A 22,071-nucleotide genomic window follows, 5' to 3' on the forward strand; every position below is an offset into this window, starting at 1 on the left:
TTCCTCTTGTCCCCTCACGTGGCTAGTGTCTGTGTCCAAAGGTTGGAAATGGCTCAGTCTTGCTCCTCACCTTCGTCCTATCTCACTCATCTTTTTCATTTTCTGCTCTCCAGCCAAACTGCCCTCTTTTCAGAACATGAAACATACAAAGCTCTTTAAAACCTTTGCGCTGGTCCTTCCCTCTACTTGGAAAGCTTTTTCTCCAGGTCTTGTTATTATCCTGTTCTTCCAGATTGTAGATAATATGTCATCTCCTCTCTGAGGGGTCTTCAGCTCACCACGTTATCTAAAGCAGCCTCTCTGCTGCCCTGTGTCTCCTTATCCCACAGACCGGACGTTGCTGCTTGCTTACCCGGCGTGAACCTTCGCCTTCCATCTTAGCAGGACTCTGATTTTGTTCATATTTCACCCCTACGGTGTTCAAGCCCGAGTCTTAAGGGGAGGGCTCCTGGAAGGGGCATGCTTACTCTTAAGTACCGCTTATTGTATTTCACTTCCTAGTGGTTCGTTGAGGAATGGGCATGTGAACCAGCTCTGGACAGTCCATTCATTCACTGAATAGACATGTTCTACACACAGTTCTATGCCCCGGGGATACAGCAATGAATAAGATAAATTAAAATGCCTGCCTTCATGAAGCTTATATTTTAGTAGAGGGAACAGGGAAGGACCTAGGGCGAAAATAGGGAGAGTGGCTAGAAGGTTATTGCAATAATCCAGGTGAGAGGTGACGACTGTGTTGATAGTGAAATGGTAAGAAGCTATTGAATTCTGGATATATTTTAAGGTATAATTGATAGAATTTCCTGATACTTTGAATGTAAGGTATAAACAAAAATCAAGGATGATACCAAGATTGTTTTGCTATCTGCTGGATGAGCCAGGTGGAAGGTGCAATGGACTGAATGTGTCCCCCCCCCCAATATATGTTGAAATCCTAATCCCCAACATGATGCCATTAGGTGGTGGGGCCTTTGGGAGATGATCAGTACACTTATAAAAGATACCACAGTGAGCTGTCTCTTGTCTCTTCTGCCTCGTGAGGTTATAGTGAAGAGACAGCCACCTATGAGGAAGTTTGTCTAACCAGGCAGTGAGTGCGCCAGCATCATGATCTTCAACTTCCCAGCCTCCAGAACTGTGGGGTGTAAATATTTGCTGTTTCTAAGCCATTCGGTTTATGGCATTTTTGCCCCTTAAACAAAAGTATGCCCAACCAGACTAAGACAGCAGGCTAAGCTGGGTTTGGAGGCAAGCGTGGGATGGGATGGTCAGGAGTTCACTTTGGGACATTTAAGTCTGCGATGCCTATTAAACATGCAGGAGGAGATGTCAAATAGGCAGTTGGTTCTGCAGGTTCAAAGGAGAGGTCCAGATTGGTGATGTAAATTTGAGAGTCGTTGCCATGGAGATGATGGTGCAGTCTTGAGACTAGATGACATGGCCATGATACTACGTAGAGAGAGAAGAGACAAGGGCTAAGAAATGAACCCTTAAGCTCAGACATGCAGGAAGTGAGGGGAAACAGCCAAGGCGACAGGAAGGAAGGATCGGCAAGGTAGAAAGAAAACCGTAAGAATGTGGGTTCCTGTGGGTGGCAAGAAGAAAGTGTTTCCGGGAGGACAGCGTGAACAGTTGCTTCAAATGCTACAGAAAGGTCACGTCAAATGAAAATGACCATGGGATGTAGTCACATGGAAGTCATCGCTGACCTCGACAGGCATTTGGGTCACAGGTAGGGTGAGCCTGACTGGAATGGGTGTAATAAAGAACCATAGAAGAGAAACTCAAGACTGGGAGCATGGGCTGTTCTTTCAGGGGTTTTGCTGGGGGAAAAAAAAAAAAAAGAAGTCGAATCGGATAGTACCTGAAGGGGAAATCAGAGTCAAAGGAAGGTTTAGTTTTTAATTTTTTTGTCCAGATGGGAGATGATCATGAGAATGACCCACGAGAGAAGGAGACCTTGAAATGGAGGCAAGAGATTTAGTGAAACAAAGGTTTTGTTTCCGTGAGAGGTGGCTGAGTCTACTGCACAGTTCATCTGCAGGGTCTGGGCAGAGGATCTGGGTGCCGCTGCAAGCAGGTGGGAGCCGATGGGAGTTCTCCTCTGTTTTCTCAGGGAAAGAAAACACAAGGTCACCAGTTGAGATGGAGACGGGAAAGAGGACACAAGGTCACCAGCTGAGATGGAGACGGAAAAAGGAGTGCTGGACTTATGAGGAAAGAAAGCAAGCTATAAAAGAGTTTTCCAGGATAGTGGAAGAGAGAATGGACTACGAAAATACGATTGCCCACAAACTACCAGGGAGCTCAGGGTTTTTGCGCACCAACCACCCGTTCTCCTTGTCAGGCCCTGAAACAACCACAAAGAAAAGAAACGAAAATATGATTTCAAAAGCAGCATTAAGAGTTCACCTAAGGTAATGTCCGTTAACTCCAAGTAAGTCCCATCATTATGGCTGCGAGGTTTTCTCGTGGCACATTCAGCTGAGTTGGTAGAGGGTGAGTGAGAGAGAAGATGGCCATAGGGAGACAGGGGGAGAAGCCTACTGCAGGGCTTCTGGGAAACTTTGCACTCACTGAGTAGTACATCCAAGATTGTGTGGGAGCTGCAGCTTTCATAGTTTGAGGGGGGCAGTCTTTGCAAAAACGAATACGAAATTGCAAATATAAAATTATTCATAAAACTTCATATTTGGAATGAGAAAGTAAATCGCAAGTTAATGACGTTCAGAAATCTGACCTCACAAGTTCAGCAGAAACAACTGCCTGGCAGAGCACTATAGTGGTTTTTTTTCCTTCTAGTTTTTGGCTTTATATTCTTCTATCACCTCTTTTAATGACAATGATTGTCTAGTATTTTCTATAAAAAGATAAACTGGTCCCTTCCTCTAATGTGATTGATTAAAATTTTATGTTTATCATTGATAATTTAGAAACAATACTTTTAGCATCACAGCTTGATGTTAGTAACATCAAATAGATTTTTAGAATTGTCAAAATTGGATAAAACCTCTAACAAGTTTCTTTCACATATGATGAAAGAAAGGCTTTCCAGATTTTCTTGTGCAGAGATGACTCTGAATTGAAACATTCATGAACCAGTTTGCGGAATGTCCTCGTAGAGGCAAATTGAGTTTTATATTTTCTTTGTCAATGTCATCCTTTCATGACAAGTCAGAAAAAAAATTTTATTTTAAATATTCTCCAATATGTTTCCTTATTCACTTCTCTTCATTAAATGGACTATCAAGCAATCCAAGGCTTTTCATTGGATGCTTATAACTAATGATCATGTTGATGGGTGAGAACTTCCATTTTGATAGCTTTGAATGAAAACCGAATTTTCCCTTATAATTTTACATGTTTGATGGTGGGAAGAGTTTTCCACAGACTAGCTTTTGGCTCGGAACCTTTGGAACCTTGTTTCTGCTTCAATATCCCATGTTTCTGGGGCTGGGCATGGTGGGACATGTAATACTATGATGCGATTCCGGCCTAGCACCTCCATTTCATGATCCAAGATACCAGGATGGAAAGTGGGAGTATTCCTGGAAGCCGTTCCTACTCTGGAATAGATAAGGATAAGTTAAGTATGTGCAGAAGTAACTTAGAACATGTTAAAATATATTACTAGCTCCACAGTAAATGTATTTACCACGCAACTCTCCCTTCGTTGGATCCCCCAAACTCTCCTGGCCATTCTAGTGCCACCAAACCTAAGGGGAGTTGTGACAGAGAGATGCCGGAATAGAAGAAGACAGAGGCCTTAACTGAAAGTGGTTCAAATACCTTATCTTTACAAATTTTACAAAAGCCTGTGATCATGTAAACACATTGCTAGGCCCTTCCCAGAGCTTCCGAAGGAGTTGGTGCCTATGAAGGACCCTGACACTTAATTGTGCTTTGTTAGCAACACAGTAAAGCTTCTTGTGTTCTTGTGAGAGGGCCAGGGGAAGGATGGCTCTCTTGCTTCTGGGGACATGGTCCCATCTTTTGGTGATACTTAGAATCGGGGCAGCATCTTGCACCCACTCAGAAAATGGAGGCAATTTTAAGATGATAGAGCAGAGATGGAGATGTAGACTACTCGGATCCTTGATGATTGAGCCAGTCGGGATCCTATCGTCCTTCTGCCCTTCATGTTACATGAAATAATAAGTTGCTTTACTCTTTAAATCGTTTTGAGTTGGAGTGTCCACTAGATATAGCTGAAAACATCCTGATTCACACTGTTTGTTTTCCTTTAAATAAGCATTAGATATAATAATACTGTAAAATATTAGCTTTATTTAAAAATATAAGCATTTTTATTTCCTAAAATTACCTTTTGAGTTGACTTGGTGAGTTCTTTTGTTTTATTTTGGCTACCTTAATGTAAGTTACACAAGACTTTCTGGTTTGGTTGGGTATCTACAAAACCCAAATCAGTGCTTAGCTCATAGTAGATGCTTAATAAATGTTTGTGGAATTGGATGAATGAATGAAGAGTGGCATTAATAGAGCGTCGCTGGCAGTGAGTCTTCATCTTCATTATGTTTTACACTCCCAGCTGTGGACCCTCACAGAAAGGAGCCCATTTCACTGACGATATTCTGCTGGTATTTTGAGATTGCTGTGCTGAAGGACTGTCATTACAGGCCTTTCTCTGCTCCACTCGAGGCTAGTGACCCATCCGTTTTATCCTGTCAACAAAGCCAGTCTGGCGGCTAAATATGTAAGCCCCAAAGTTGCACTGTTTGGTCTCATATGAGAACTAAATCACTGGCTATCTAATGTTAAAGAAGCTAGACTTCTTGGTGGGGAAATGAAGTCTAAAAGAAACACATTTTCTTTGGCGAGCAACTTTTGGCTCTTAAGTAAGCTTTGTTCCTCACATCCCATCTGTCCACCGCGTTCTGACATTTCTCCAAACAGAACATCATCTGTGTTTGCCCTCTTCTCTTTATTCCCCGAATTGCCTCCTTTCTGGAATTATCTAGCATCCTCAGCACTTTCAGAAAATTTCTCTGACAACCCACTTTCCACCTTTGGCTAGTTTCATCCTTAATTTCCAACATCAATAATTGCTTTCTGAAGGAGCCTGTAGTGGTTACCTGGAGTCTTGGGGATTAAGGCCACGTTTGTTTCCTCTCAGCTTTAAGAAAGAGCTTATTGGATTCCCTGGAGACAAGGATTGGGTAGTCCTGGCGCTGGTGATGGCAGCCCATTCTTATTAAAGGATTAAGAAGGCGTAGGAGCAGTCTGCAAACTGGAGAATACAACCTAGGTATGGACCTAGCTGTGCCCCCCTCTCTCCCTCTCTCATTCTTTCTTCCCCTTCCTCCCTCCCTCTTCCTTCCTTCCTTCCTTCCTTCCTTCCTTCCTTCCTTCCTTCCTTCCTTCCTTTCTTTCTTTCTTTCTTTCTTTCTTTCTTTCTTTCTTTCTTTCTTTCTTTCTTTCTTTCTCATTTACCATGTGTTAGACACTCTGCTCAGAACTAGGGATACAGAAAAGAATGACAGTCCTTGGCCTCAAGGTTCTCACTGTCTAGTGAAGAAGACAGACACATAAGCTGGTGTTTACAATGCAGTGTGATGAGGGTATGCATTCAGTTTTTCTTTTTTTTCTTACCAAAGTATATTTATTTATTTTTAATTCCCCAATACATTATTTTTTCTTTTGAGAGCTCTTAGAAGGGGCATCAGACACTCCTGGTGACTCAAGGAGTGTTCAGAGAAAGTGAATCCTATGGTAATTTTTTCTTTTTTTGCTTTTTAGGGCCAAACCCGTGGCATATGGAGGTTCCCAGGCTAGGGGTCGAATCAGAGCTACTGCTGCCAGCCTTCACCACAGCCACAGCAATTTGGGATCCAAGCCATGTCTCTGTCCTATACCACAGCTCACAGCAACACAGGATCCTTAACCCACTGAGCAAGGCCAGGGATCATCCTCATGGTTCCTAGTCAGATTTATTTCCGCTGCACCATGACGGGAACTCTGCCTATGGTAATTATTAAGGATGAGTCCAGATTACTTCAGTTCCGGTAGAGTACTGATGGAAGACATTCCAGGAAGAGAAAACAGCAAGCATGAAGGTCTAAAAGCAAGAAAGTACATGGCACGTTCAAGGAGATACCAAAATCATTGTGTCGATTCAAGAGCTGAGAGAATAGAGTTGGTAGAGTGGCATTAGATGAAACATAAGAGAGAAGAAAGAACCACAGTGTGGAAGACTCCAAGAAAAATGGATAGGCATTGATGTGTTTTCAACAAGGAAGAGACATGGTCAGATTGGTATTTCAGAACTGTCACGATGGCTTCAATGTAGATCATGAATTAGAGAGGATTCTCACAGTAGGCAAACTACTTAATAAGTTGGTACCATAGTTTAGATGAGAGATAATGGTGGCTTGACGTGGGATGTTACAGTGGATGTGGAAAATATTGAGTGTGTTTGGAATATATTTTAGAGCCATGGTTTGCTGGAATTGGTGCTAATTAGTGTTGAGTTGAAGGCGAGGAAGAGGTCAAAATAAGCATGTGAGTAGGCAAGAATTTCTTAATCCTGACCCAGAAAAAAATATAAAATGAAAGATCGATATATTGACCTCATTAGTAGTAAGAGTGTCTGTTCATCCAAAGATACCATTCCGAGTGAAAGGGCAAGACTTGGAGAAGGTATTCAGTTACGTGTATCTGTTCGATAACTCATGTCTAGCATGTATAAAGAAATTCTGCACATTAAGAAGAAAAAGGAGACCCGATACAAACTTTGGGTAAGAGACTTGAATAGTCACTTTACAAAAGGACTTTCAAATGGCCTATAAGCATATGAAAGGTGCTCAATATTGGTACCCTTATTATTATGAGATACCCTTACACACCCACCAGAACGGCTGAAATTAAAAAGTCTGACAGTATCAAGTGTTAGCAAGGATGTGGAGCAATTAGCCCTCTCATATACTGCCAGTAGAAGTGTAAATTTGTACAAGCACTTTGGGAAATTTTTTGACAGCATCTTCTGAAGTTAAATATACCTGTCTTGTGACTCAGCTGTTCTACTTCTGAGTATATACCTGAGATAAATGAATGGCTCTTCTTACTAAAAACTTGTACAAAAATGTTAATATCATTGTTAGGCACAAAAGCTCCAAGTGTCCACAAATAACCCATATCTGTAGATGCTAGCACTTAGGGGAAGGGGCCCCAGGAAGGCTTCTAGGTACTAAAAATAGTTCATATCTTGATACAGGCAGTGGTTACATGGGTGTATACATATGAAAATGTTCATTGAACTTTATGCCTAAATTGTTTTCACTATACTGTATGTATACAATAACTTAAAAATAATGAAACGGGAGTCAAGGATGACTTTCAGATTTCTCACATGAGCAACGGAGTGGATGGTTGCGACATTGGCTGAGTTGAGGGAAATAATTATACTAGGCTTGGGCCAGCATCGGGGTTGCAGGGAGAGGATGAAGTTAGATTTGGACATTCTGAGTTGTAGGAGCCTAAATACCCTGAGATATATCAGACTAAAACTTAGGAGAGGGATCTAGACTGGATTCTTCAAATTAGTAGCTGTTTTCCACACACAAGTGTCTGTTGCAGTCATAAAATACAATAATGGCATGGAACCCGTAAGATTCACACTCATGCGTGATCTTTGCTTTTAGAAACCTTTATGCAGAAAGTAGTGTGCAGTAATGAATAACACTGGTGAAAAATCTTGAGGCCAGTTGATGAAGAGTCTTAAATCTTAATCTGAAGAACTGGGAATGGATTCAAGATGTAGTGGGAAGCGATTATGCGCTCTTGAGCCTGTGGAATATGTAGAGGAGAAGGCCAAAGCTGGAAAGGCCAGGGACGTGGCCACTGGTCGCTCAGGCTGGAGTTCACAAGTGCCTGGCGGGAGGAGTGCAATTGGTAGAGAAGAAGAGAAATGGTCAGGAAACAGCCTATAGCACTTGATGTAGGGATGTGAGGGAGAAGGCCAAAGTCTAGCCCCACCTGAGAAAATGAGTTAGCAGACTTCTTCAAACCAGCACTTGAACCTATATTATAGTTATTGAGCATATTTAATGAGGTGACGTGTAAAGTGGTTAGCATGATGCCTGACACATGCTAAGTACTCAGTTAAGTGAGCTGCTATTATTCTGTCCACAGCTGCTCACTGCTAGAAGAATTCAAGGCAACAAGCCAGGTCGGTTCCACTTTAAATTCATCATTACCAACCTCAAGTGGGTCCTTAACACAGCTTATTCCTTCACTCACTGTACCACTATTTCAAGTCTTTTCTACCCACCACAAGGACCTTGCCCCACTTCACCCTTTCTGTCTTGCCATGTGACCTGCCTTCTTGCATCACAAGGAAAAGAGATGCCATCAGAAAAGTGTCTCCCTTGTCAGTTCAGCTACCCAGTGCATGTGTTTGACTGCATCTGCCCCATCCTCTCCCCAACACCTGCCGTTACCATGGAGAGGTTGCCACACCGAAAACCAATACCCTAGAAAGTACGGTTTCCTGCCTACTCTGGGCCGTTAAGAAACCTGGGATCCACCCATCACCTTTCTCTTTAACCTTTTGTCTCTAGGGCAGAGGGAGCTAATGCAAGGGCTCTTATTGCCCCAGGTACACGCACTGACTGTCAGTTACTAGCTATGGGATCCTGGACAAGTCTCTTAGCCTTTCAGTGCCACTGTGTCCTCAGCTGTGAACGGTTCTCAACTGTGAGTAAGCACCACCTTATTGGGTTGCTGTGAGCCTTCAGTGGAGTGCCATGAAAAGTGCTTAGCCGCTGCCCAGTCTGTGCACTATTCTTTGCTTCTTGAGTCTTTCAGAATTTAAATATTCTCAAGTGTCTCCCATCTAAAGAAAATCAAAGCCTTTGTGGACCCGCCCCCCGCCACAATGATCCTACAACTATTGCCTCATTTATTTGTTCTAATGTAGCAAAGAGTCTCTGTATGTTGTACTTAATTCCTTCCCTCCACTTCATTCTTCCAATCCTTCCAATCTCGTTAAGGTCACCAGTGATAGGAATGTTGCAGATCAAATGGACGCTCTTCTGCCGTCATCTTATTTAACCCTTCCGCAGAACGTCTGTGGCTTTGGAGCATATGCTCTCATGCTTTAGCGCCTCGCTGCCTTTGAGTTCAGGGTCCCTCGTGGTCTTGGCTCTTCTGCCATTTTGGCAGATGCTGCACCATTTTTGTTCCCCAGTCTTTCCTCTGCTCAATCTTGGGTTCTCAAAGCTCTGTCCTAGACCCTCTCATATCTTCATTTATCATCTCCACTAGTCCGTATGGGCTATGTGTTGCTATGGTCACAAATTTGTCCTAAAATCTCAGGGATTGAACACATAACAATGTTTTTTTTTTTTTTTTTCACAGGCGTCTCACTCTCCCCTCTCCAAACTTCCTCTCCTCTCTTGAGGAGAATATCTATTCAGTCACCAAGTTTCAATTTATTTCAAGGCCAAAATAGTCCTTGAACCCCACTGCTTCTCACAGACACGGCCATGCCTGGCTCAAACCTATCGAAGGGCTTCTCATTACTCCAAGATAAATTCGAACCTTCTCCCATGATCCAAGAGACTTTGAGTGACCAATACAGCGCAGTCTTCTCAAGCTTTATGTCACATCTCCTGTGGTTCTTCCCTGGGGCCCTCTGCTCCTGTCAGTCACACCCGGCTTCCTTCAGTTCCTGGAAGGCACCTGAAAACTCCTCTGGACCTTGTTTGTTTCCCAGATACTTTGTTTCCACCTCTGGGCAAGTTAATTTCAATAGGCAGTAGAGCATCCTGGAGACAAGAGCAGACTCTGTAGCTGCAGAACCCAGAACTACCTAATTTCTTTAGGCCGTGGTTTCTCCATTTGTGCAATGAAGATAAATGGCATCTGTGAGGATTAATCCTTCTGTGAGGATTTGATCATTTAAAGTCCTTCCAATAATACCGGGCACGGAGCAAGTGCGTAGTAAACAGGTTCTCTTTCTTATTCATTCTTCCTGGCCCGGTTGCAGTGTCTGGTCCTCAGGGAGGTCCCCTAGGCCTGAGGAGCATTTTCTGCAGTTGATGTGACCACAGTCCACTCCGTGGGTCTTCACCTCCCTGACCACAGTGGTAACTCTGTGTGACCTTGAAGTTAGAGTTCCTCCCTTCCCAGGTCATCCGCCTCAGGCAGTTAAACACACCATTTTGGCATAAATCATGAAACAAAGCCATGCACATACCACACACCACTCACTCCACAGAGATATCATCATACTCACTGATACAGGCACCCGCTTCTGCTGACAGAGTTTCAACACTCATCTTTAAATAAAGTAGCACATGTTAAAAAAAAAAAAAAAGAATACCCTATTCAGCACAGGGTGTCGCAGAGATATTACCAGAGTGACTCAGTCGTGCACCAAGCTCTGTGAAAAACAGCTTCAATGTGTGTCCCTGAAGGAGTAGTGTGGTGTTGCCAAACAGAGTTTCACACACATACTGCTGGAGGGAGTCATTCATGCAGCCGGCTGTGTGAACACCGTTGCAATATATCTCATTAAAGATGGTAGTGCCTGCCCCACACTTTGCCAAATGCACTATCTCACAGGCGTCGCACTATATTCAGTGACACACGCGTATAGCCGTGTGGAACAGAGCGTCTTCGGCGGGCACATTTGAGGAGGAAGGAGTGGGTCGAAGTCTGCTCCTGAGGCTGCTGCTTCTCTGTCTTGCTTGCTCCCGTTTCCACCTCCTTCCACAGCCCGCAATGCCCAGGGACCGATTTCCGCGGTCCAAGGGACTGTCTGTGAAAAAGAAAATAATCGTTGGTCTGCGAACGAAACAGAAGACTTGATTCGAGTCAGCCCAGGACGATAGCCTGGGAGGGTGTTTCAGGGAGCTGTGAGGGCTGTGCTGCCCTTTAGACGCCAACGCGCAGTTATGGAAGATGGAAGTCGTTGAGACAAAGGGCTATATGTCAAATGACACGTTATTGGTTATTGTCAGTTTACACAACCCAGACGTGCATGGACAAAGCGAGGAGTGGGTCGTCATGATCCCTTCCTTGATTAAGGAGGAAAGTTACTTCCTGAGCAGTTACCCACTCTTTACAAGATGAAAGAGGAGCGGTGCCTCCTAGGGGTTCTCTGGTTGATGCCCATGCACGATACGCACTATAGGGGAGGGAAGAGGCCCCGATAGGCAGAGAAAAATGTAATGTTTAAATTTCCCTCGTCTTGCCGTAAAAGATGCCTTTTATTTCATCAGGATGAACACACACATAGCAGCTTTCACAGGAAATCCGCTGACAGGTTCACTCATCGTCCTCGGCCTGGAGCCCTGCGCAGCCCCCATCTCCACAGAGAGACCCCCACCTTCCGTCCCCCCTTCCCTGCTGGGCTACAGTGATTTCCCACCGTTCACATCCCAAACTCGGCTCCAGGTTAGAATAAATCATGGGGCGTAGGTGGCTCGGAGGCTTCAGCTCTCCCCTCCCAGGCCCTTCGTCATCTCCCTGCTGGAGTGAGGGGCTCGCCACGTGGCCCTCCTTCCGGTTGATGCAGTGGGTACTTGTTGGGAAGAGACACAAGCATACTTAGAGATGTAGGTGCGTCCCCAGAGGACCCATACAGATTCCCCAGACAGAATTGTCTAAACCCTTATTAAGGATGTCAGACCAGATGACCCAGGACTGCTTGGAAGGTAGAATCTACTCTGTTCTGTAGAGCTGGTCAGCGCCCCTTTGTTCCTTTTAGCACTTTCAAGACTTTGCGGGGGGAGAGGGGGTGTCCCTGTAGGTGCATGAGGAATAGAAACCATTACCCGACTGCTCACCTCTTAATGGCCGCCACTTAGCCTCCCAAACACCTGGCAGAACGTTTTTAAAAATGAAAGGGTTTCTTTGGTCTTGCCGTTTTGAGTGTGGCCACTTTGCTGGGTGGGGGCTCCCGAGTGAGGATCCGGTGTCCTCTAGCCTAAGTAACAGCCTGGGTGGTGATGCTGATGGGACAAGAGTGCCCTGCTCTTGCGGTTCCCTGGAAAGTGATCTGAATGATTATTAAACATCTCTATTTGGCTCAGACTGGAGACTCCGTGGTTGTCCCCATATCCTAGTGCCTGGCACATAGGAAGTGAATAGTTAGTCAGTGAGGGAATTCCCGGAAGCGTGAGTAAGTGATGAGCCTTTTAGAGATAAGTAAGTGATGAAAGAATCGGGAGAGCTGAAGTGGCCGGGCTGGTGGTAGGAAATACGTGAGCAGAAAGGAAGCCAGCCAAGTTCGCCAGGTGTTACGGACCAGGCAGTAAAGGACTCTATCTAGGAGGTGAATTTGTATAGCACTTGTCCTGCTCGTTATCATCGGTCCAGGTGGGGAGGTCAAGTGTAGAGGCCCAGGGCTGGAACACAGACAGAAATTCAGCGTCGCGGAGTGGCAACTTTCCCAGGGAGCCACACATGCAGGGGGAAACGGGTGAGGTCCAGAGGCCCGAGCCATCACGCTGGTGGGGAAATGCTCCTGGAGAACGTAAAACTGGGCACCAGCGATCGTGCAGCAGGTAGCAGGAAGCTGATCCACAGGCCCAGATGGACTCGTCAACAGAAGTCACCAGTTCACACACCCAGAATATGGATCCTAAGCGCAGAAGCATGGGGTCTGAGCAGCAGGCCCAGAGCCAGCAGCAACACTTGAGTTCACATCATAGCAAGACAGAGGCTGTGCGTCTGTCCAAGGCCAGTACTGGGCTACACGTGTTGAAGAGCTGGAGCCCCCAAGTGGAAGCTGACTTGGCTGTGGGTAAGGTTACAAACCGAAGGCAGGAAGTCAGGCAGTTCCTGACAGCGGAGGATGATGGGATGAAAAAGGACACCTGGACTTTTCTGACCTTTTATTTGTATCATTGTTCCTTTGCTTTTGCTCTTCTTTTTCCTTCTTTCTGTCAATTCCATTCTATTACTTCTATTATTGTTATTAAATGGCTAATGTAGGAATAGCTTTTTATATTCATGTATGTAGGAGTCTGGCTTACTGTTACTTCTCTGACCCCTTCTGATGCTTTCATGCGTATCCTTGGAACCTCTAGTTCTGTTATCTCTGAGGGGAGGCGTTCCTATTACTCTGACCTCAATTACTATCACTTTGTAAACTTTCTAGAATTACATTTATGCTCATTGTAAGTTTTGAAGGACAGGGTCTATTTCCTCAGTGAACCCCCCCATCAGTTCATTCATTCAAAGCGCATGTTGAATACTTAGATGTTGTTTAATCTACAGATTAGTTCCTTTCAGAAGGAGAAGCCGGTGACCAGCATAGAAAATATATTTATTGTCAGATATCTTTTAAAAAAAAAGAAGAATGAAAGAGGAACATAGTTAATATTGTGAAGGCTGATTAAGCAACCAAACTCAGTCCAATTTTCTGTTAGGACTAATAGTTGGTCTAGCCTAACTGGGTTGGCCTTTCGCCAGCTCTTTTCACACAGCCTCAAATGTAGCCTTCTGATACCTGGTCCCCGACAGGGAAGTTAGCTGTTCTTGCTAAAGGTCATCATTATTGCAGGCTGCTGTAGTTTATTGCTCCTGACCTGGGAGAATTCCCTTTAACGGGTTCGATTTTCATAAAGTCTTTTCTGCTCTTTGGAGCAGCCATAATTTAGTGCCCCCAATTAATTGAGGGAGCTAAAATTTCATACATAGTTAACTACACCTTCAATCAGTATTTGGTGCCTAGAAAATAAGTCCCCAATGGACATTTGCTCCTACAAGTCATGCCACACCGAAAAATTGGTGCCTGTTCGCAGCCTGTTTCTCCTTCAAATGTTCAAGTTCAACAACGATAGCAGTCAGTCAGGTGGAGAGTGTTTCCAAGAAAAAGAGTGCTCAATGCCACTCCAGGGTATCCGACAGAGAAATGGAAGGGACTTTAACTTCCTCCAGGTAGATGAGTCAATGGTTATATTATCCACTCTTCAACCCGTGCTAAATGAGTGAGGGTCCCCAGGAAACTATCCATTTTTTTCCAATGGGTTCTAACTGTTTCGTAGAAGCAATTCCTCAACCCAGTTGCTGAGAAGCCCTCACCAATTATGGATTGTTCAGATACGGCAGTTCGCCCTCTGTGTTCCTTCAGACCCATGGGAAGAAGTATTGTTTAAATGTTCTCACTGGTTTCTGACCAAGATGGCTGCTGTGGGGAAGGGACAGAGTCCTCTCCGGCAAGTCAAGGGTTCTGACTCCTTCTGTGAGCTTGGACGTGGCCTTTCCCCATATCCTGTCTCTTTTTCCCCAACTCCAGGACACTGCTCTTTGCCAGGTATCCCTGCACACTGTGAGAGAATTGAAAACAGGTCCACACAATGGATGCTCATAGCTGTATTATTCATACTAGTCCCTAAGTGGAATCAACCCAGATGTCCACCAACTGGCAAGTGGATAAACAAAATGCAGTGTATCCGTACAATGGAATATTGTCCAACCCAGAACAGGAATGGATAAAGTTTGACGACATCATGCACATGAAAGAAGCCAGACACAAAAGGCCACGCATTATGATTTTATGATTCCATTTATACGAAACGTCCAGTGTAGGCAAATTAAGAGAGACGGCAAGTAGATGAGTGGTTGCCAGGAGCTGGAGGACGGGGGATGGGGAATCCCTGCTGAATGAGTCCAAGGTTTCCTTTCGAGGAAGATGAACATGTTCTGGAATTGGATGGGGGTGATGCTTGCACACCTTTGTACTATTTAAAAATAAAAGAATTGTGCTATTTAAAATAAAAGCATCCCCAGGGTAACTTGTTGAAAATGTAGATTCCAGTCCCCTCCCTTAGAGCTCTGATGATCAAAAGCCATGGGTGGGGGCTGGAGAATCTATATTTTTAACAGGTGGCCAGGGAACCCTAACTGCCCGGCAAGTTTATAACGCACTGTAGACATGACTTTTTTCCTGAGTGTTCTTACAGGTCTCTACTACTGCTTTACAATTCCAATGACCCATTTGGCTACCATGTGCCAGGCACTGCACACCACCTGTGAATCGGTGCACCAGACAATCCCCCAACCCCAAGCCCAGGAAGGCAGAGGCGGTGGTATCGTCAGACCTTGTCCTAGTGGAACTTGACATCCAGTTCTTTGCATACAGGGGATGCATCTAAATGTCTTTCAAATTTTAATTCACATTCTATTCAACAACCAACCAAACTACTCTAAAGAAAGCCCAGCACACCTACCTAATAAAATCTTTTTTAGGTGAAGGAAAAAAAAAAGTTTCAGTGTATCGCAAGGTGGCTTTCAACCAAATTACTCTCCTTAGGTCTAGTCCTCGGCCGACTCTCACAATCCCTTTGGTGAAATTAATAACTGAGAGACTCCACACTGAGATATCATTTCTGCGGCAGCCCTAGTCCCTGGCAGCACAGAAGGCTTTGGGGGAAAGCCGTCCGAGCTCGCTCGTGGGAGGGGACCTCGCAGCAGATGCCTCTCTTGGCACTTGGAAGGAGCTGCTTCTCACACTATCAGTCGCTGTCACAAAGCCTTGAAAATGCTGAGGTTGGCCTTGAGAAAGCAATGAAACCACTACACGGCGGTGAGATGGAAATTTCAGAAGGGGTGCCGTGCTATTAATACTTAAGGTTTGGAGACAAATGGCCTGAAATGATGCTGATGTTTTCAAATGCAATAGAAAAATGTATAGTCTCAATCAATAGTATGCACTCAGTAAATTTTTACAATGGAGTTGAGGAAAGAGAAAAGACAGCAGGAGGTTTTAAAAAAGGGAGGGGGGCCACCAAAAGAATTTCAGAGTTTCAGAGTTTCTGGCGAATTCTGCCGCCCGTCTTCTCTGCGTCTCGGGAGCTCCCTGGTCTTCAAAGAGGCTCTGTGTAGCAAGAGGAGCGAGGTTACCGGAGGAGAGAATGACGCAACCGAACCATTCCCTTTTCCTGCAAAAATATTCCTGCTTTGGCAAGAGCCACCGAAAACCATCTTTGTCCTTTTCTTTCCTTTTGGACTCTGCTTGCGGCATGTGGAAGTTCTGGGGCCAGGGATCAAACCCAAGCCACAGCAGTGACCCAAGCCACTGCAGTGATAACACCAGACCCTTAGTCTGCTGAGCCACCAGAGAACTCCCATTTTTTTCTGACTAGAATGCTGGGAGGCTCAGGGAGCTCTTCTGATTCAATACCCCATGCCCTGCTCCAGAACTGGGCAGGGCAAATTGGTACAGGAAGCCCCATCTAGCGCCTTCCATCCATCTGGCCACTGTGCAGGGACCCACCCTTATTCCTCCCCTCTTCTCCCTTCGTTCCCCTTCACCTCTTCTCTTTTCTTTTTCCACCTCTTGTCCGTGATCTGGGGACCAAGGAACTAGGGATGAGTTAGCCTTGGTCCTTGCCCACAGGGACCTCACAGCCAGGGATGGGGCAGACAGAGACAGCAGACAAATGAATACCAGGAAAAATGGTCCCTGCTGTAACAGCCCTGCACACAGGAGCCTGGACCTTCATGCATTTGTATGAGCTTTTCCAGGAATGCAAGGTGCAAAGGAAACGGACTTGGTGGTTTCCACTGAGGACACCTGCTCCATTGCTTTTTCCTTCTTGCTCTGCTCTTTTGCTAGTTACTTGCAGCAAACACCTTGGGAGGTATTGTTTGCAGGAGATTTATTAAATATTTGAAATTAAATGCAGTCGGTGGAGGATTACAGAAAGTTTGTTTTGTTGAAGGAGCGAGGGAAAGACTGCCCTGATTCCCAGAATGCCCTGAAGTTAAGACACCTGTTTCCTTCCTTGGAGGAAAGGCTTTTGAAAACCAAGACCCCTTCCAGATTTCTGAGGACTCCTAGGTTCTTGGATGGTTGTGGAATGAATGTTTTCAGGATAGAAATGTGCCTACTAAAAATCATGGAATAAGACATCCTTCTGACTGCTAAATACTTGGGCTGTGGACCGTTTGATGTGACAAGCTAGAATTAAGGGCCTGACTCTCTGTTGCCTTCTGTCTTTTGTGCTGCAGGATCTAATGGTGCTGGGGAGCTTGGTCACCCACACACCCATATTGTGTCACACCAGCCAGCACCGAGAAATCGGGGTGCGCTTCTAGGCAACGTTTCAGGGCTGACTTCCAGGGTGACCTAGAGTTCAGATTGATTAAGATTTGCTCCTATTTTATCTAATGCAATCCTTGATTGCATCGAATTGGGAAAATTAGACCTGGACAAACCCTGTAATGTCTTCTTCCTGGAACTGAGACTGTTAAAGAGGTCCTTTAAGTCTACTTTAAGTTCATCAAGCGCCGCTTGCATGTCCATTATTCTTTTCCTCTTTAGACTATAAAGTCGGAAGAAATGGTAATACAGTCATGAGCTATTGCAAGTAATCTGATGAGAAAAACAGAGCCATATTGCTTATTTCTCACTTTTTTCTCCTGTTACCGAATGCCCTTCCCTCTTCTAGTTGTTTCCTTGTGATTTTGTGCCACAGTTTAACACCGCACATGTCCTCATTCTGCAATACGGTTTGCCGAGTATCTCTAGGCGTGGAGAATAGAGCTGAAATAAAATTTATTTTTAGCCCACAGTTAACTCCTGACTGCCCGTGCACAGAGATGCAGTGCTGCAAAAGACATGGCTTTGGAGGGAGCAGATGCTGTGTGAAGAAGCCCAGGCCTGCCCTTCAGGTAACAAATATTCCTTGAGCAGCTGCCATTTTTCATTTACTTAGTGTGCAAACATGTGCTGCATACTTCTTAACCTTTGGGAAACTTGGTGTCCTCATCTGTAAAATGGAATGATGGCCATCACATCGTGTGTGCTGGGGATGGTTCTGACCCCTTTACACACATGAACTCCCTTAATCATAAAAACAACTCTATGCCATATTTATTACTGTCATGCTCCCCATTTTACAGGGGAAGAAACAGGAGCACAAACATGTTAGGTACCTTGCGTGGGTGCATAAGTTAGTGAACCTTCCTGAACCTCTGTTTCCTCATCTGAAACATGTGATAATAATCGTTTCAGATTCATGAGATTATGGTAGGGATTTAGTAGGTTAAATAGATAAAGCCACTGAGAACGATGTTTCACATAGAATAAGTCCACTAGATTTCCATTTTGTTACCTTTAAGACACTTGTCACTTTCTGAAATCACCCTATATATGTGTTTACTTGTTTATTTTCCATCTATCCTATTAGACTGTGAAGTCCCACCAGATCAGGGCCTCTGGGTTCTTCCTGTTATATCTGTAATGCCTACAAGAGTGGCTGGACACAGAAGGTAGTTACTAACTTTTTGTGTGTGTGTCTTTTTAGGGCTGCACCCATGGCATATGGAAGTTCCCAGGCAAGGGGTCGAATCAGAGCTACAGCTGCTGGTCTGCCCCACAGCCACAGCAACACCAGATCCGAGCCGCATCTACGACCTACACCACAGCCTGTGGCAATGCCTGATTCTTAACCCACGGAGGGAAACCAGGGATTGAACCCTTGTCCTCATGGGTTTGTAACCACTGAGCCACAATGGGAACTCCTGGTAGTTACTAATTATTTTATGAATGAATGCGTGACTGTGTTAATGACTTCTACTGTCATTATGACTTATCATCAAGGAAATGACAAGTGGGTCACATTTCTAGTTAATTCCTCAATGCTAACTAGTTCCCACAGAGCGGTGACTTGGTTTGCTACACATTTAATGGCCCCTACATTTAACAAGGACAACCTTCCTACTTTTTAAGTAAACCAGAACTCTGTGATGTCCCTTTCTGATTAGACTTGGCCTAGACCCACTGATAATTCTAACCTGCTTACTACATAGCCCAGCACAAACGTCAATCCAAATCACAGCAAGGCTCTCCAGATTGGAGCCATGAGTCCAGGTATCTTAGGGACCCCGTCATATCGAGAGGTGAGTCCAAAAGGACAAACAAGATTGGGAGATTAATAGTGACATCAGAGGAGAGGGAGTTGGGCCCAGAGACCCAGATCTTGGGAATGCGTGTGATCAAGGAGGAACCGGGCCACCGACTGGCGAGGAGACGTCTGGGCAGTAAATTAAGAAATGCAGTTGCTGGGATGAACTGCTTCCTAAGCAGGGCCGATGTCATGCCTCTGCTCACACTCCTCCAGTGTCTTCCCATCACACTCAGAATGACACCTGAAGTCCTTGACATGGCCTGGGCAGTGTCGCACCAACTATCCTGAAGGTAAGAATCACCCTGTACCATACTGTTGTTTTCTACGGCCAGGCCCGAAGCAGATTACTCCAGTTTCTTTTTTCTTTTTGTTGATGACTTTAGCTCCTCAGCCCGTCACCCCCGTGGCCTCACCCTCATTGTGTCCTTACAAATAACAGCAACCCCTACAACTTCGATTTCCTGCCTCCTGGTCTCTTTCCACCATTCCGTCTTCGTGGCTCTTTTCCTCCAGGGCCTGATCTCCAGCCCTCCCTTCCATCATAGCAGATCCCATGACCCACTGATCCTAGAAACTTTTCACCGTCTCTCACCCATCCGATAGTCTCTCTTGCCTCCTAAACTCCATGGTCAAGCCTTATACTTGCTTTGTAGGTGTGTTCCCAGGAGCCTTGCCCCCCCCACCCCCACCCCCGCCACACACACTTGGCTTGGCAAGACCGCGACCTACTTTGCAATGGTGAGTAAAAAACCCCACAAAGATGCTGGCTGGCCTTCCTTTAAATTCACAGCCATGACCAGTCTCCAAACACTGCAGTTGCCCAGAGTCCGTCCTTGGACTTGCTTTCTATTTATACTCATTCCCTTGGTGATCTCAGCCGGTCTCACAGCTTTCATCCCACCTACATGCACACCACTCGGTTCGTAACTCCAGCCCAGACCTGATCATCCTGTGCACAAATGCAACCCACCTATATCTCCAGCACCACCAGTTCTACTTCGTGGGATTGGCTTTGTTGGCCCCTTAGCATGTAGCCATATCTAATGTACACTGTCATTTGTTGGATGCTTATTTTCTGTCTTCCCTATTAGACCATGCCTCAAGGACACAGACTTTTTTTGTTTGTAGCTTTTTAAAATTGATGTACCCTTAGTGCCCCAAATGGTACCTTCCATATAGTAGGGGTTGAAACGATTGAATTTGAATTTCCAGAGGAAAAGACCTGGCAGTTGGCTTGTTTCACATGGGCCAAAGGTGATTACCATATAGCAGCAAAGCTGGGGGAGTTCTGGCTGAAGAACCACACTTTCTATGGGTGGCTCCTCCTGATCTCTGTGACCTCTGCACTGCTCGCATTGCTTTTGCTACGCTGATCTTTTTATGGTTGCTATAACATTCCAAACATCTTCCAAGCCCAGGGCCTTTGCACTTGACATTCTCTCTGCCTGGACTGTTCTTTGCATGACTGGCTCGTTCATATTATTCAGGATGATATTTAGTTTATTCATTTGGGTTCAATTTATTCAGGGCTAGTAGTTATTCAGGACTATGCTTAAAAGACCCTCTGAGAGGTCTTTTCCTGCCCCCATCATCCTCAGTCTCCTACCTGCTTTGTTGTTCTTCCTAGCACTTCTCTCTGCCTGGTCTTATTTGCTATCTGTGTAGACTACAATATAATAATAGCTAACACTTGCTACCTTCCAGATAAGTGTGATAAGTGTTTTGCCTGTAATATTTTTTTAATCTTCACAACAACTCCAACATTAATTGTTACTGTTACCGTACTCACTTTGTAGATGTGGAAAACTGAGGCATGGAGAGGTTAAGTAGCTGGCCCAAGGTCACACTGCTAGTATGTAGCAAAGCCTGGGCACTTTGGCTCCAGAGTCTGCCTCTTGTTGGGTGACCCCAAAATAAGGATCTGTGTCTGTTTTCTTTACCATTGTATCTCCGGGACTAAAACAGTACTGGGCACGCAGAAGGTGCTCAATAAATAATAGTTCAGTTTGTTGAATCATTGGCTCTGTTAGGGCCGCTTTAACAAAATATCACAGACTAGGTGTCTTAAACAAGAGAAATGTATTTTCTCACAGCTCTGGAGGCTGAAGTCCTAGGCCAATGTGTCCTGAGGTTTGCTTTCTCCTGAGGCCTCTCTTCTTGGCTTGCAGGTGGCCACCCTCTCCCTGTGTCCTCGCACGGCCTTTTACTCTGTTTGTCATGCACTATCCTGGTGTCTCTTCCTCTTCTTGTGAGGACACCTATCCTATTGGATTAGGGCCCCACCCTTCTGATCTCATGTAACCTTAATTACTTCTTTACAGGCCCTGTCTCTGAATACAATCACATTGGGGGTTAGACCTTCAATATATGAAATTTGAGAAGACACAGTTCAGCTCCAAGGACAGGACATGCCAGGGTAGAGAGAAATCATACACTGTGTAGTCCATTGCTTTTCAAACTCTTTTATTTACTTTTTAAAGACTGAGTCCTTTCTCAAAAGAATTCTCCTATAGAAGCCTCCTAGAGCAAGCCCTCAAATAGGGACTTCATTCTTGGGAGTCGAGGTGGATGGCCCATGGGAACACTGTCACTGGAAGGTCCCTGGACCAAATCCCAGCCGTTCACATTATGGAACAGACACTCTAAAGCAGCTCAGACATTTTCCATTCCCCGTGGGCAGCAACAGGCTTGACTTCAGCTCAGAGAGGGTGGCTGCATCTCTAGCTCAGGCTTTGATGGCTCCAGCTAGAATCCTGGAGACCTTGGCGGCAGGAAACTAGGGGGGCCTTAAACCGAGGCGGTGAGAAGGGTGCCCATCATGACTGTAACAGGTACAACTAAGGAAGCTCGACTTCACCCCAATCGAAATAATGACCAGGCTGCTGCGGCCTTTGTATTAATGGCAACTCATCATTTTTAATGAAAGGTTTAGGCTGAGTTTGAGTGAGACAAAACACTGCCGTTAAAATTCTCCGATTGTATAGCTCTATATCGCCTTCATTCTAAAGCACAGGAACTGTGGAAAACATTATAAATCACTCCCAAGTGCCCCAGTTCAAATATTATTTCAGTATGCAAATTACAGTCATAAAGCATAATGAAGCACATTTGAATATCTAGTACAAAAGTCACCGTATAAATATAAAATAGGAGCGAATGAATGTGGTCAACGTTTTATTTTATA

The 22,071-nt window shown here is 44.9% G+C and overlaps 2 protein-coding genes across 2 annotated transcripts in view; both read left to right on the forward strand.

Annotated features, from left to right (window-relative positions):
- Nucleotides 1-17,649, forward strand: part of FMR1NB (FMR1 neighbor) — a 307,469-nt gene extending 289,820 nt beyond the window's left edge. The window contains exon 6 of the mRNA XM_085006510.1: nucleotides 17,544-17,649. The gene's annotated coding sequence lies outside the window, so the exon portion shown is untranslated. The remainder of the gene's footprint in view (nucleotides 1-17,543) is intronic.
- Nucleotides 17,575-22,071, forward strand: part of AFF2 (ALF transcription elongation factor 2) — a 535,022-nt gene continuing 530,525 nt past the window's right edge. The window contains exon 1 of the mRNA XM_085006501.1: nucleotides 17,575-17,649. The gene's annotated coding sequence lies outside the window, so the exon portion shown is untranslated. The remainder of the gene's footprint in view (nucleotides 17,650-22,071) is intronic.

Source organism: Sus scrofa, chromosome X, assembly GCF_054392235.1.
Source record: "Sus scrofa isolate SSC_HxYL_T2T_F1_AM1 chromosome X, Sscrofa_HxYL_maternal_Yorkshire_Landrace_v2.0, whole genome shotgun sequence".
NCBI classification, from domain to species: domain Eukaryota; kingdom Metazoa; phylum Chordata; class Mammalia; order Artiodactyla; family Suidae; genus Sus; species Sus scrofa.